Below are 14,540 nucleotides of genomic sequence, written 5' to 3'. Positions count from 1 at the left end.
GCTAGTGGATTGGCATTCACCTTTGTTCTGAACCCACCCCAGGTGACACTGGGTTTTACTAGCTTTCATATTCATGCCACAGTCATTTGATCATAGTCATATATCAGAAACTTTGTTCAGTCATCACTGATAACTCCCATTCTCCTACTGATTTGGTGCTGTTCACAATGCCCAGTAATTCTGATTGATCTACTTCATTTTCAACAAATGTCTTGAGTCAGAGGTCTGAACCACAAAGTCCTGGACAGCAGAAGCCACATAAGAGAGACTGAAAGTAAATTTGAATGCTATATTTATAAAGATAAGAGCTGAAGCCACAGATCTCAGGAGCTCACCTACATTTAGGGTTCAAGACAAAGAAGTGAAACCAATGCAGAGACCGAATAAATTAATAGGGAGGTGAGAAAGAGTGTCACAGTATCACAGAAACTAAGGTAAGACAGAGTTTTAGGAAAGAGAGAGTGTTCAATTGGGTAAATGCTGCACAAAGGTTTAGAAGAGCTGGGAAGATGCCACTGAATTTGAAATTGGGAGGTTATTTGACACTTTGGGAAGTTCAGTTTCAGCAAAACAGTAGAGTTAGAAGCCAGAATGCAGGCCAGGCATGGTGGCTTACACCTGTAATCCCAGCATTTTGGGAGGCCAAGGTGGGTGGATCACTTGAGGTCAGGAGATTGAGACCATCCTGGCCAACATGGTGAAACCCCTTCTCTACTAAAAATACAAAAATTAGCTGGGCGTCGTGGCATGTGCCTGTAGTTCCAGTTACTCGGGATGCTGAGGCAGGAGAATCTCTTGAACCCGGGAGGTGGAGACTGCAGCGAGTGGAGATCATGTCACTGCACTCCAGCTGGGCGACAGAGTGAGACTCCATCTCAAAAAAAAAAAAAAAAAAAAAGAAGAAGCCAGAGTGCATAGAAATAGTTGATGAGAAAGTGGAGGGCATAAGTACAGATGTATTTTTCAATAAGTGAGGCAGACATAAACATACCTCCCTCTAAACCATCCTTTGTGCCTTCCAACAGGGTAAGAAGTGGACAACTTTCTGTGTTTTTGATCCCTGTATGCCTTTGCCCAAAGACTCTCACTGTCCTGGACTTTCTCCTATATCTTCAAACTTTGATCATTTCCTCCCTATCAACATGCTCAATAATTTTCAGTTTTCAAAACAACAAAATTAAAAATAACTATGAATAACTCATAGGTTCCCATGGCCATTACTCTATCTCCTTCCTTTTCTTAGCCAAGCTACTCGAAAAAGAGCCTTTTCTTGTGTCTCCCACTTCCTACTTTTCTGTTAACTCCTCAGTATATTCTAATCTGATGTTGGTCTCTACCACTCCAAAGAAGGCTTCTACCTTCTTCTTGTAGAGCTCAATGCCTTGGTTCACCATAGCTAACAGATGCCTTTCAGGTCACAACTTATTTGACATTTCTTGACATTTCATTCAGATGACCACTTCCTTCTTGAAGTTCTCTATTCTGTTGACTTTTCTCTCCAATTTTTATTTGTGTACATCTTTGGTTGCTCTTTGTTTCGTGGGCTCTTCTCTTCTTTTTGATCCTTAGACACAAGAGTTGTGCAAGTTTCAATCTTTGGCTGTCAGATCCTTTCACTCTGTAATTTCCCTTAAGGAGACACCAAGGAACTCAAGGTTTGTGATACTTGCTAACAGGTCCATGCCATGCTTTGGATCCCACCTGCTTTTGCCTAACGGACATTGCTACCTTAAGATCCTCAGACCTCTACTGAGTTTCAGGCTCATTTCTCCATTTTTCCACTGGACATCTCCATTTGGGTGTCCCACAGATATCTTACAACATGCTCAAAGGTAGTCCACTACTCTCATTGGCCCCAAACCTATTATTCTTCTTTCTTCCACTCCTTATCTTATTGAAAGACATTGCCATCCACCCCCATTAGCCAAGTCAGAATCTAGGAGCCATCCTTGCCTCTTTGCACTCCTGTTTGCTTCTTCCCAACCACTCCATCAAGTCCTGTTGATTTTATCCTTAATATTTCTCAAATCCATCTCTTCTAGTCATTTTCACTGCCACTACCATACTCATTACTCTCTCCCTCAGGAAAATCATGTCTTCTCAACTGGATTCATCCATCCAATTTCATTCCTCGGACATGTTCAGCAACTACCTATTATATGGAGGGTAGTATTAAAGGGGGAATATCAGCTTCTAGTTAAGTGTTTTATTCTATTGTGGATACTTCCTCTTGACTGCTTCCTCATTAAACCTTAACTGATCTTTCCTTATTCCCACCTTACCCCACACCCCACACTGGTTATTCTGCACATCATAAAATTCATCATTCTCCAGCCTGGTTTGGAGTCAGACACATTGATTAGAGAAGATTAAACTAATGAGGTGCAAGTAGAATGGAAACATAAACAGTTATTGGTGACTAGATATCAGAGTCAAGTACCTCAACTCCTACGATCTTTTAAACACATCTCTATTAAACCCTATAATCAATTTACTGTCCTTTGTCCTCAAGTTCTTATCTCCCTTCTAACCCAGCATACATCCCATGGCCAATCATTACAAACACTCTTTTTGCACATTTTCAGCCCTTTACCTCTTTGAAGCACTCTTTTTGCACATGCTTTCAGTCCTTTACGGCTTTCACTTGGTCCATAGTCAACTGGCAAAATCCCAACTCCAGTTAAATTCCAGTTTTCACTTATTCATTGCTTAAAGCTGCACTGCTGAATGTAACTGGAGAAAAACATGCAACCACACTGACTGGTCTCACTTTAAATGTGTGACCACTAACTTCAACCGGGTCTGTAATGTTACCCGAACATCCATTTGCTCTCCCATTCTCCTAACAATTTTATATTTTCTCTTATCTCTTCATGCCAGTTATCAATTTATTGCCTTTCATTTCCAGATGTACTTGATTAATATACTCCTCAAATCTCCAATATTAATATACTCCTCAAACTTCCACCATCTTTACACTCAGTAGTTGGCCTTGCCTCTTATTTTATGCAGAAAATAAAAGCAACCCAGAAGAGAACATCTAGAAGTGCTATACATCTAACCACATTTCTGGGCCCGTTTACTCTCCTTTAACTCTGGATGACCTGACTTTACTCCTAGTTAAGGATGACTTCTTCATTTGTTCATGGGCTCCCATCCCCTCATCCCTACTTAAGTTTCTTGCTTCAGAATTGTTCCCTACAAAGGTGTCTCTGTAGTTATTACTTAATTCACATTGTCACAGATTTTCCCAAAATGGTAGTGCCACTTTGCAATATGAAATTCACTGAATACAATTTGAACATAGTGTTACATCCTTACATAATGCCATTATGACCAATGCTGCTTTATTCCTGAATTAATGATATGTGTTCATTTTTTTCTTGATTAAAAAGTAAGGTTATTATGGCTTCTTTGATATCCCATTGCATCTCCCCCAAACTAATAGTTGTAAAATTTTTTCGTATAAAGCTACATGATCCAAATTTAGGACAGAAATATTTCAGTTGGATATTAAGAAGGACTTTTTTTTTTGGGGGGGGAGAGGTAATGAATCACACTGGATTGTAGTATTTCTGTATTTAAAGTGCTTAAAAGTAGGCTTGATAATATTTTTGCATATGCGTAGTATTACTTTCTTTTATCTGGTATCTTTTGTTAAAGAAATGGACTGGAAGACCATTTAAACTCTTCCAAGATTGTGATTCCATAATTACCCAGGAAGCGTCAGCCAAGACCTACTCCTCCAGGAAGGCACTGGGCAGGCAAAAGTGAATGAGTCAGCCTTTCTACCTTTGTCTTCCCAATAATTGACACAGGATCAACGTCACTGGTGTCTTCAGTAAATGTTTATGCCTGAATCTTCATTATCATAATAATAATAATCATCACCACCACCATTATCCATATTTGGCACACATCTGGGTGCGTGCAAACCACTGTGCATTGTTACTCCTTTCAGGAACTCATGAGAGTAACCTATGTTGGTGTTCCGGCATGAGGCATGTGAAGTATAGGTCACCTTTGATCTTAGCCTTTTAAGCCTGCTTACTTTTAACCACAGACATATATTGATTTCCCTTAATCACCAAGAATGAGCTTCATGCTTTGAGAACCAGCCTTGTCAGCTCTGCCCTCACCTGGTGAGAGTTGGTGTCTGAGGACGTGGGGACATGTGAAGATAAACCACCACCCTTGCAGTTTCCAGGCATCTCTTACGGGTGCTTAATACTCTACTTTCTGACTTGGTCTTTTTGTGACAGGCTCTGAACTTGTGAACCTGGATTTTAAATATGCCTGTGTAGTTAAAGAAACAGAAAAATCATGTATCATGTCCCTGTGTACTCTCTCTTTCTCTGTTTTTTCCTAAGCCTTCAATTCCTTTTCTAACTTCTCTCTTCAGCTACTCTGAAATGTTTCCCAGGCACAGCTCAAATTCCCTTTTCTGGATGAAGCTCTTTCTGACCATTCCATCCAACAGTGAAGTGCCTTTCTTCTGAACATCCTTGACATTTGTAATCTGTCTCACTAATTTAGCCTACATATACCTGCTGTGAGACCACAATCCTTTCTTTGCACTTATCGTCCGTCCCTACTCCCGCTTTCCCCTCTGTAGTCTCTCTGAGGACAGGAATCACATCATTCATCCATAGCCCCTACTATGGTGGTCTACCCAAAATAAATGCTCAACATAATTAAAAAAATAAAGTGATTGATCCATATTGCATTTGATCCGTGGCTCTGTGGATGACAGTTGTAACATCTGAGAAAAAAGCAAACTGCATTTTGTCATTTGTGTTTGCTTTGAACAACCAAGAAAAGCTGGTTCAGTTGGTGCAGCCAAGTTCTCTCTGCCTCTTTGCACACCCTCCACCACCACTGGTGTTCCTAGATGCCTGCATTTGGTTTCAGTCCTTGCTGCCTGAGTCCACCTGTAAGCTTCTCTTATCACTTCCTGTTTCCTCATAGAACCCCCTACAAAGACACAAGAAAGTAAAATGCCTGAGGCTGGGATCCCAAGGATGGCTGCTCTCCATTAATGTTTGAGGATGTATTGCTCTCCAATAATGTTGGGCTGTTATTGTCACAGAATGCAAAGCCTGAGGCTTGAAGTGTGAGAGTAGGAATTTCTCAGAAAATCTGTCATTCCTGTAGAATTTTTCTTCCACACAGTCCTCTTGAGATCTTTAGTGATTAAGCCGTGGAACTTCAACCTCAATCTATTTAGCTCTGAGTAACTTGGTTGGGAACTCTACATTGCAGACTCTGAATAAGAAAATAAAAAGAAATATTTGTTGAGCTGTTTCTCTATGGAAAGTGTAACTGCCCATGGGTTCACTTTGCCCACTGCCTAGACAGAGCCGATTTATCAAGACAGGGGAATTGTAATGGGGAAGGAGTAATTCACATAGAGCCAGCTGTGCAGGAGACTGGAGTTTTATTATTACTCAAATCAGTCTCCCCCAGCATGCTGGGGATCGGAGTTTTTAAAGATAATTTGGCGGGTAGGGGGTAGGGGCTTGGGAAATGGGGAGTGCTGATTGGTCAGGTTGGAGATGGAATCATAAGGGGTTGAAGTGAGGTTTTCTTGCTGTCCTCTGTTCCTGGGTGGGAACACAGAACTGTTTGAGCCAGATTACTGGTCTGGGTGGTGTCAGCTGATCCATCCAGTGAGGGTCTGCAAAATATCTCAAGCACTGATCTTAGGTTTTACAATAGTGATGTTATCCCCAGCAGCAGTCTGGGGAGGTTCAGATTCTTGAAGCCAGAGGCTGCATGACCCTTAAACCATAATTTCTAGTCTGGTAGCTAATTTGTTAGTCCTAGAAAGGCAGACTGGTCCCAACGCAAGAAGGAGGTCTTTTTTGGGAAAGGGCTATTATCAATTTTGTTTCAGAGTCAAACCATAAACTAAATTCCTTCCCAAGGTTAGTCCAGCCTATGCCCAGGAATGAACAAGGACAGCTTAAAGGTTAGAAGCAAGATGGAGTTGGTTAGGTCTGATCTCTTCCATTGTCATAATTTCCTCAGTTATAATTTTTGCAAAGGTGGTTTCAAAAGCAATGGGCTTGGCGCTTGCTAAGTGTGTCTGAATGGGTTCATGTGATGGATTGGGTGATTGAGGCTGAGAGAGCTTAAGTAATTTATTCAAACTCACAGGGTTAAATAACAGACAGAGCTAGGATTTAAACCCAACTTTAGCCAGAACTGTTTTGTCCTTAAAGCCCTAGGGCACAGTGTTCAGGGTTTATAAGCTTTTCAGATCCCAAAACATGCTTGAGGATTGGAAAAAGAAACTAATTGGATTCAAAATGCCAAAGTAAGCCAACAATTATCAAAATGAAGTTAAACTACATGCTTTTACAGAATGAAATATCATGTTAGTCAACTGCAATTTTTTTCAATTCAAATAATTATTTATGAGTAATGCTAATTGTTGGATGTGAATGCATTTTTATGATTGGGTCAAATGTGCGTGGGCCTTCAAAAGAGTGCCCAAGGCTTTGGAAAGCTGTAAAATGGACCTATTTATGCACCCCTACTTCTGGAGAAGCTGTATCTTTTGTCTTTTTTGATGAACTTTTATCTCAAACAAGCAAGCTGGAATAAGGAGGAGAAAGAGAAAAAGAAGGAGGAGAGAAGGGGGAAGAAGGGAAAGAAGAGGAGGAGAAGGAACGGTAGGCATTATCTACCCTAGAGAGACGGCCTTGTTTCTTTTTCACTGCCATAAGTGCCTAATATAAAACATGCACAGATTTAGCACCCAATGAATACTTGAAATAATGAGAAAACTCATCAAATCAGCAAAAAACATTATTACATTGAATTTTTCAGTTCCTTGTGCTGGTGTTTGATTAGGGCCAACTAGAAGGCAGCAACTATGGTGCAGGCTGACCTCCAAATGGGATGCAAATCCATGCAGAAGGGTAGAGGGGCCTTTGCAGCAGAAAAGGAAACCTACCCCGGCAGCAAATTCAAATGTGAGGCAGCAGATGTTATCTTAGCTCTCTCTCAGTTGGGTCACCTTCTCCCTGTTCATACTTCACCACCACACTAGTGGCAAGTCACAATTCCCCATTGGTCACTTTATACATAGTATAGCCAGTTACCCAGCTGATACAATAAAAAAAACACGGTAACAAGCCACATTTATTGAGCATTTTGTACACCCTGGCACTATCATGTTACCTCAATTAATTCTCAAAATAAACTTACTTTTTTTCCCTACTGCTATCTTTATTTTTATGATGTAAAATAGAGGTGCAGAGACATCATATAATTTGCCTAAAGTCACGAAATTACTAAAGCTAACACCAGATTTTGATCAGTTCTGAAACACTCGAAAATGAAGTTTATGTACTCACCATATGCTTGGCTGCCTCAAGTTTTTAGTGATTTAGAAAAGGCTTCTTTGCTTTTCTAATTCACCTGCTGCTGATGCATGTCCCACCATGAGAGTAATTCTAATATTTCTTAGTAATTCTTTCATTTCACTCTGGAAATGAAAACGTGTGAGCAGTGATGATACATTTAATGTACACCATTCATGTCATAGTATGATCAGAAACCCTCCTGCAAGGCAGCTGAGGAAAAGATACAGAGAGAATAGAAAGCTAGATTTGATGAGCAGAAGTAAATAAAGGGATGCTTTTGGAATGAAGGAAGAGCCCCCGTTTGTCTTACAATTGCGTAAACCAGTTTGAATTTTAAATATTCTTTACATTGCACCCCAAATCACTGAATCTATCCTGAAAGTTTCGAACTTTGAGGTTTATACATCTTCGTCTCAAGTTCTCCTCTCCCAGTGTGGCCCACAGACCCCTTTTATTTTTTTTATGAGACAGGGTCATTCTGTCACCCAGGCTGGAGTGCAGTGATGTGATCATAGCTCACTGTAGTCTCAAACTCCTGGGCTCAAGCTATACTCCTGCCTCAGCCTCCAGAGTAGCTGGGACTACAGTTGTGTGCCAGCTAATTTTTTATTTTTTGTAGAGATGCGGTCTCCCTATATTGCCTAGGCTGGTCTCAAACTTCTGGCCTCAAGCGATCCTCCTGCCTTGGCCTCCCAAAGTGCTGGGATTACAAGCATAAGCCACTGTACCCAAGCTCCACAGATCCCTCATGTCTTAATGTACTTTCCCTTTGGAAATATGGTCTCAGTTAGCAAGGTAAACTGCAGTCAACAGCCAGTTGACAAAATGCTGGGGAAAAGGATCACTGAATGGGCCAAAAGAAGCTGGATTTCATCTCATTCACAAGTTTATCCAGAGCAGGCCTGCAGTAGGTCTATAAGACAGGGCTTCTTGGTGGACACTTTGAGAATCTTTCAGAGCCCAAAACATTGATACTCAGGGAAAAAGGTCATCCTCCCACCGTGAACTCCAGCCAGGTGTACTGGGTTCACAGGTGGGGGTATGAGCCACACTTGGAGGTGGGGCAGCTGTAGAAATGCGGGAAGCAAGGATTTCCCTTGGCCTTGGGATTTGTTCAAGGTGGGGCCTTTGTTTTCCCTCCAGGAAATTAGTTCAGACTTTCTTGCTGGTAGCCTGGAAGAAGCCTGCAGACATGGCCTTCCAACCATGCAGCCTGAAGAAGAAGGCAGAGAGGAAAGTTGGTGAGGTCCATAACTCAGGAATCCATCAAAGGTATGCATTTCTTTTTTCCATTTTTTTGTTTCAAAATTTATTTATTAAAAAATTTTATTAAAATTGTATTTTTAACTTTTGTGGATACATAGTAGGTGCATATATTTATGGGGTATATGAAATGTTTTGATACAGGCATGCAATATATAATAATCACATTATGGAGAATGGGGTATCCAACCCTTCAAGCATTTATCCTTTGTGTTATAAACACTTGAATTATACTCTTATAGTTATTTGAAAATGTACAGTTAAGTTATTATTGTCCATTGTCTGTTATGCTATCAAATAGTAGGTCTTATTTGTTCTTTTTGGTTTTTTGGTACCCACTAACCATCCCCACCTCCCCCCATCCCACTCTACTTCCCTTCCCAGCCTCTGGCAACCATTTTGCTCTTTATGTCCATAAGTTCCATTGTTTTAATTTTTAGGTCCCACAAATATGTGAGAACATTGTATGAATTTCTTGATGTTGCAGACAAAGGGAGGGAGGCCATGAGGGCTAAATATGATAACCTAAGGAACATGCCTGGCATATGGAAGGGCTTGTAAGTGTGGGGCTTCTGTATTTCATCTTTCCATTTGTCTTTTATGCTTCAATCGTAGTGCTTTTAAACACAAGGAAAACTTGCTGGCAGAAAGGTCAGCCATAGAATAAGAGCTGGGGAAATAAGAGAAAGAAGGAAGGTGAGCTCGTGGGTTTCAAACATTGCTGACAGAAGAGTAAGGTGAGGACTGAGAAATGACCATAGAATTTGGCAATATGATAGTCATTAGTGATGATAGTGGGAGCTGTTTTGAGGTAATGACAGGGTGAAAGCTTGATTAGAGTGGGTGTAAGTAATGATATTTTAAAATCTTTCCCAATTTGAGAGGTAGAAAATTACTATTACTATCCGAGCATTTCAGTTCATGGTATTTTGATATTTAAAAGCTTCTGAACCCGATTTCCTCCTGTGTCCCCACCTCTGCCATGCCACCATAACTTTTTTTTGATCCTGTTGGATTTATTTGTCACTTGAGACACCTCAAGGCTCAGGAAATGATGGAGATGGGACAGTCGTGATTTCATTTGATCAATAATCCATTTGGAAAATTTATGTCTCGAAGGAGACTTGTTGAGTCCTTCGACATGAATGGTTACTTAATAGTGACATAGAACACAGTATATGTGGCTCCAGGTCTTTAATCCTAGGGCGCTGATGTTGACAACATAAAAAGATGAAAGCATATGTTTTAGCATTGCTTTGTGTGTATGAGATCTTTTTCCTGATATCTGAAGATGAAGCTTTGTTCTTAAAGTATTTGCCAGATTTTATAGTTTTCTTCCAGTTTGACTAGGTTTTCACTTTACTGTTTTGTCTATTTGAGTATGCTGCCACCAGGGGATGCAATAGCCTATAGACATGGTGGCCTGTTTTTGTTTTCTCTTTGTTATTTGGACTGAGGTTTTAGGTTTCAAATGTTGATTCTGTCTTGGAGCCATTTTTAAATAATTTCATTTTTTCCATTCATTGGAATGAAAATGAAAATAACTTATTTAAGAATGAAAATAACTTGGCCGGGAGCGGTGGCTCACGCCTGTAATCCCAGCATTTTGGGAGGCCGGGGAGGGTGGATCACGAGGTCAGGAGATAGAGACCATCCTGGCTAACATGGTGAAACCCGTCTCTACTAAAAAATACAAAAAATTAGCCAGGTGTGGTGGCGGGCACCTGTAGTCCCAGTTACTCGGGAGGCTGAGGCAGGAGAATGGTGTGAATCTGGGAGGTGGAGCTTGCAGTGAGCCGAGATGGCGCCACTGCACTCCAGCCTGGGCGACAGAGTGAGACTCTGTCTCAAAAAAAAAAAAAAAAAAAGAAAAAGAAAAAAAAAGAAAATAACTGAAAATAACTTATCAAAATAACCAAACAACAATTATTTATTTATTTATTTATTTCAGATGGAGTTATGCTTTTGTTGTCCAGGCTAGAGTGTAATGGCAGGATTTTGGCTCACTGCAACCTCCACCTCTCTGGAGGTGGAGCTGGAGTTACAGGTGCCTGTCAACCATACCTGGCTACTTTTTTGGATTTTTAGTAGAGATGGGGTTTCACTGTGTTGGCCAGGCTGGTCTCAAACTCTTGCCCTCAGGTGATCCACCCACCTTGGCCTCCCGAAGTGCTGGGATTACAGGTGTGAGCCACCGCACCAGCAATAATTTTTAAAGCTGCCAATTTTCGGATCACAAACAGCACTCCCCATTTTAAAATAAATAGATGATCATATAAAATAAAAAACTATAAAGAAAAAGTAAAAATTATCCATTCCTCTTATTGGAATTTTACATATTTGTTTTCTGTTTTTTTCAATGTCATTTCGAATGCTATGGAAGTTTTATTCACAGTTTTGTCTCTCTCTTTATATGTTTTAAATTATTTTGTTATGATAACTTTCTAGACGTGTAATTACTGGGCCAGAAAGCATGAACACTTTTAAGGCTCTTGAATTAAGTTATAAAATTGCTTTTCAGAATGTTGTACTCATTTATACTTATTAGCAGTGAGTAATTGCTCAGTTTAGCATATTCTTGCCAATGCTGTTTACTATAGTTAAAAAACAAGTTTTACTAATTTGATAGACAAAAGATTGTTACATTGAAGCTAAAAAAAAGATTGCTACATGTGAATTTGTTTATTAGTGATAATATTTATCCATGTGCTTCTAAGACATTTTGATGCCTTATGTTACATAAACTGTTTATTTGTATCTTTTGTTCTTTCAGCAGGTGTTCTTAATGCTTGTGTTATCAATTATCGTGGACTTTTCATATTCATTTATTCATTCAACAAATATTCATTGAGCATCAACCATGTGCCAGATACTGTTCTAGGCACTAGGGACACAGCATTGAACAAAGCAGACAAAAATTTCTGCCCGCGTGGAGCTTTCATTCTGGTGGAGAGAGACAGACAAAAACAGAATAAATAAATTAAGTAGATATGAGAAGGACATGAATGTCACAGAGAAAAATAAATTTGGGAATTTGGAAAGGGAGTGCCAGGGTGGCCAGTCAGAAGTAGCTCCCTGAGAAGGTGACATTTGCACAAATGAAGGGAGACAGTTGTTCATCAGGCTGTCAGTGGAAGAATGTACCTGGCAGAGGGAAGAGCAAGGAGAAATAACAAAGGCTGCGAGATGGGATTGTGTTTAGTATTCAGGTTCATAGTTCATACCCTGGATATTAATCACTTGCAGCATTTGTGGCAAATATTTTTTCAATTTGTTGTTAGCCTTTCTGTTTAATGTTTAACATACAGACGATTTACAGTTTTGTGTAGCTAAATCTATTGTTCTTTTTCTCTGTGGTTTCTTCCCCAGCTTTAAAAACTTCTAATTTTAAAGTATTTCATATATGCAAAAAATGACTGAAATATACAAGGGATTTAAAAATTGGAAAAACAACAAACCCAAACACCAGACAGCACAGCATGCGGGTTAGGAAGTGAAACCTTGCCAGAACCTTGAAGCCCTGGTGCCCCTTTTTTCTCCCTCTTTTTCCTCTAGGAGGAACCACTATCCTGACTTTTGTGTCCAACTTTTCCTTGCTTTTCTTTATAGCTGTATCACACCTGTGTTTGCATCCTTAAATGATATGTTGCTCCTTTGCCTCCTAGTTCAAGTGGTGTTCCTGCCTCAGTCTCCCAAGTGGCCATGACTACAGGCACGCACCACCATGCCCAGCTAATTTTTGGCTACTCTCGAACTCCTGACCTCGGATGATCCACCTGTCTTGGCCTCTCAAAGTGCTGGGATTACAGGCATGAGCCACTGTGCCTGGCCTTGTATCTCTTTTTTCAATGAATTGTCTACTTCTGCCGTTTACCCATTTATTTTCACTGAGGTTTTAGTATTTATCAATTTAATAAATTCTTTGTAAAAAAAAAAATGATATGTTGCTTAGTTTTGAAGAGCCAAATGGGCAAACACAAACCCAGCTGGTTAGGAGACGGCAACGTTCCCACTGTTAGAGGATGCTCCCAGGAGCCGAGCTGCTTCCTTTATCTTGCTCATAGTCTGGCTTCAGCTTTTCTGAGATTTTACAAGAGCACTTTCTGGGGAGATAATGAGAAAGACTTGGGGGAACCCTGAGGGCTATGGGGCAGGGCCAGTGAAGAAGACCTGGCCGGCTTCACCCAGAATCCAGTGTAAAGTTTTATTTGGGATGCATCTGCTCTTCCAGGGACCTCCTTTCCCAGCTCCCCTACATCTGTGAGATGAAAAGGAGACTGAGTTCTGGAATCCCCACATGGAGGAGACATGCCCACTAGGAACACCTCACTTGAACTATTATGTGAGTGAGAAACTTCTGTCTGGGTCTGTCCTTCAGCTCTTTAGCCTACCTTAACCGAAAATGCAGGTTCTTAATTTCCACCCGAAATGGGGTCAAAGCGAGCAGGGTGCTCTGCATTTTCCGTTTCTGAACCTACCTTACTTAATTTCTGGTTTTCAAAGGTAAGTCCACACAGATATTTTGGTGGTTGAAGGGGAAATGAGTGCCTTTAATCCAGGCAGTGGGGCAAGGAGAAGATAAGAGGAAATTCATCAGCTTATAACCAAGGGAAGCGAAGGACAGGTAAGAACCTTGGATAGGCTTACCTGGCCATTCTGTCCTCAGATTCACAAAACCATTCCATGGCTTCAGGGGTATTGCTCAAACATCCTTTAACATGTCTGTCTCTTGAATCACACAGCTCCAATCTAGACTGGGTACTCTCGACTCCTGGTGCAGCTATCACCCTGGGATCTCCTTTGCCATCCTGGAGAGAAATTCCTTATTCTCCTTCCTGTGTTGACTCTGTTTCCTGTACTTCATATCTTCCTATGTCTTGGTTTACTATCTTGTTTTGATGGAGCACATCCTCAAGTAGTTTCACGAGAAAGGTTGCATGGGAGGCAAATTATTTGAGATCTTGCTTATCTGAAAATGTCTTTTTTCTCCCTTAGTCATATAGTTTCATCATGTTTGGAGTTTTATCTTGGAAATAATTTTCCTTTGGAATTTTGAGTACATTTTTCCACTCTGTTCTAGGTTCTAGGGTCACTGTTGAGAATTCTGAAGGTATTCTGATTCCTGGCCCTTTGTACCTGATCTGTTTTTCTCCCAAGAAGCCTGTAGAATTTTCTGCTTGCCTTCAGTATTCTGAAATTTCACTAAGATGTGGCTTGGTGTGAGTGCTTCATTTAGACAGTTGATGAGTCTTTCTCTGGCAACTCATATTCTTCAGTTCTGGGGATTTTCTTTCATGTGTTTAGTTACTGATTTCCTCTCCTCCATTACTCACTGTTTTACTCCACTACTCACTTTCTATTTTGATATACAGTAGTTCTTCCTGGATAGGAGCCCTGATCTTTTCTCCCATATTTTAATCTTTCTGCTCTACTTTTTGGAAGATGTTTTCAACTTTCTCTTCCAGGATTCTATTGACTGTTTCATTTCAGTTATGATGTTTTTAATTTCCAAGATAATCTTTTTTATTTTTGATATTTCCCTTTTTAAAGTAGTATCCTATTTTGATTTCAAGGATCTTCTCTATCTGAGGTTATTAATTATATTTTTGAGGCTTTTTTTCTTGCATACTTTCTATTTCTTCCTAATGCCCTTCCCTTTCCCTTTCCCTTCCCCTTCCCCTTTCCTTTTCCCTCCTCCCTCCCCTCCCCTCCCCTCCTTTCCTTTCTGTTGTGGGAAGTCAGGGTGTTGTGGGAAGTCAGGGACCCCCGAACGGAGGGAATGGCTGAAGCCGCGGCAGAAGAACATAAATCGTGAAGATTTCATGGATATTTATTAGTTCCCCAAATTAATACTTTTATAATTTCCTATGCTTGTCTTTACTTTAATCTCTTAATCCCGTCATC

The sequence above is a fragment of the Gorilla gorilla genome, chromosome 5 (assembly GCF_029281585.2).
Source record: "Gorilla gorilla gorilla isolate KB3781 chromosome 5, NHGRI_mGorGor1-v2.1_pri, whole genome shotgun sequence".
Classification (NCBI taxonomy): Eukaryota; Metazoa; Chordata; class Mammalia; order Primates; family Hominidae; genus Gorilla; species Gorilla gorilla.
The sequence above is the reverse complement of the archived record's forward strand: the minus strand, read 5'-3'. Positions refer to the sequence as shown.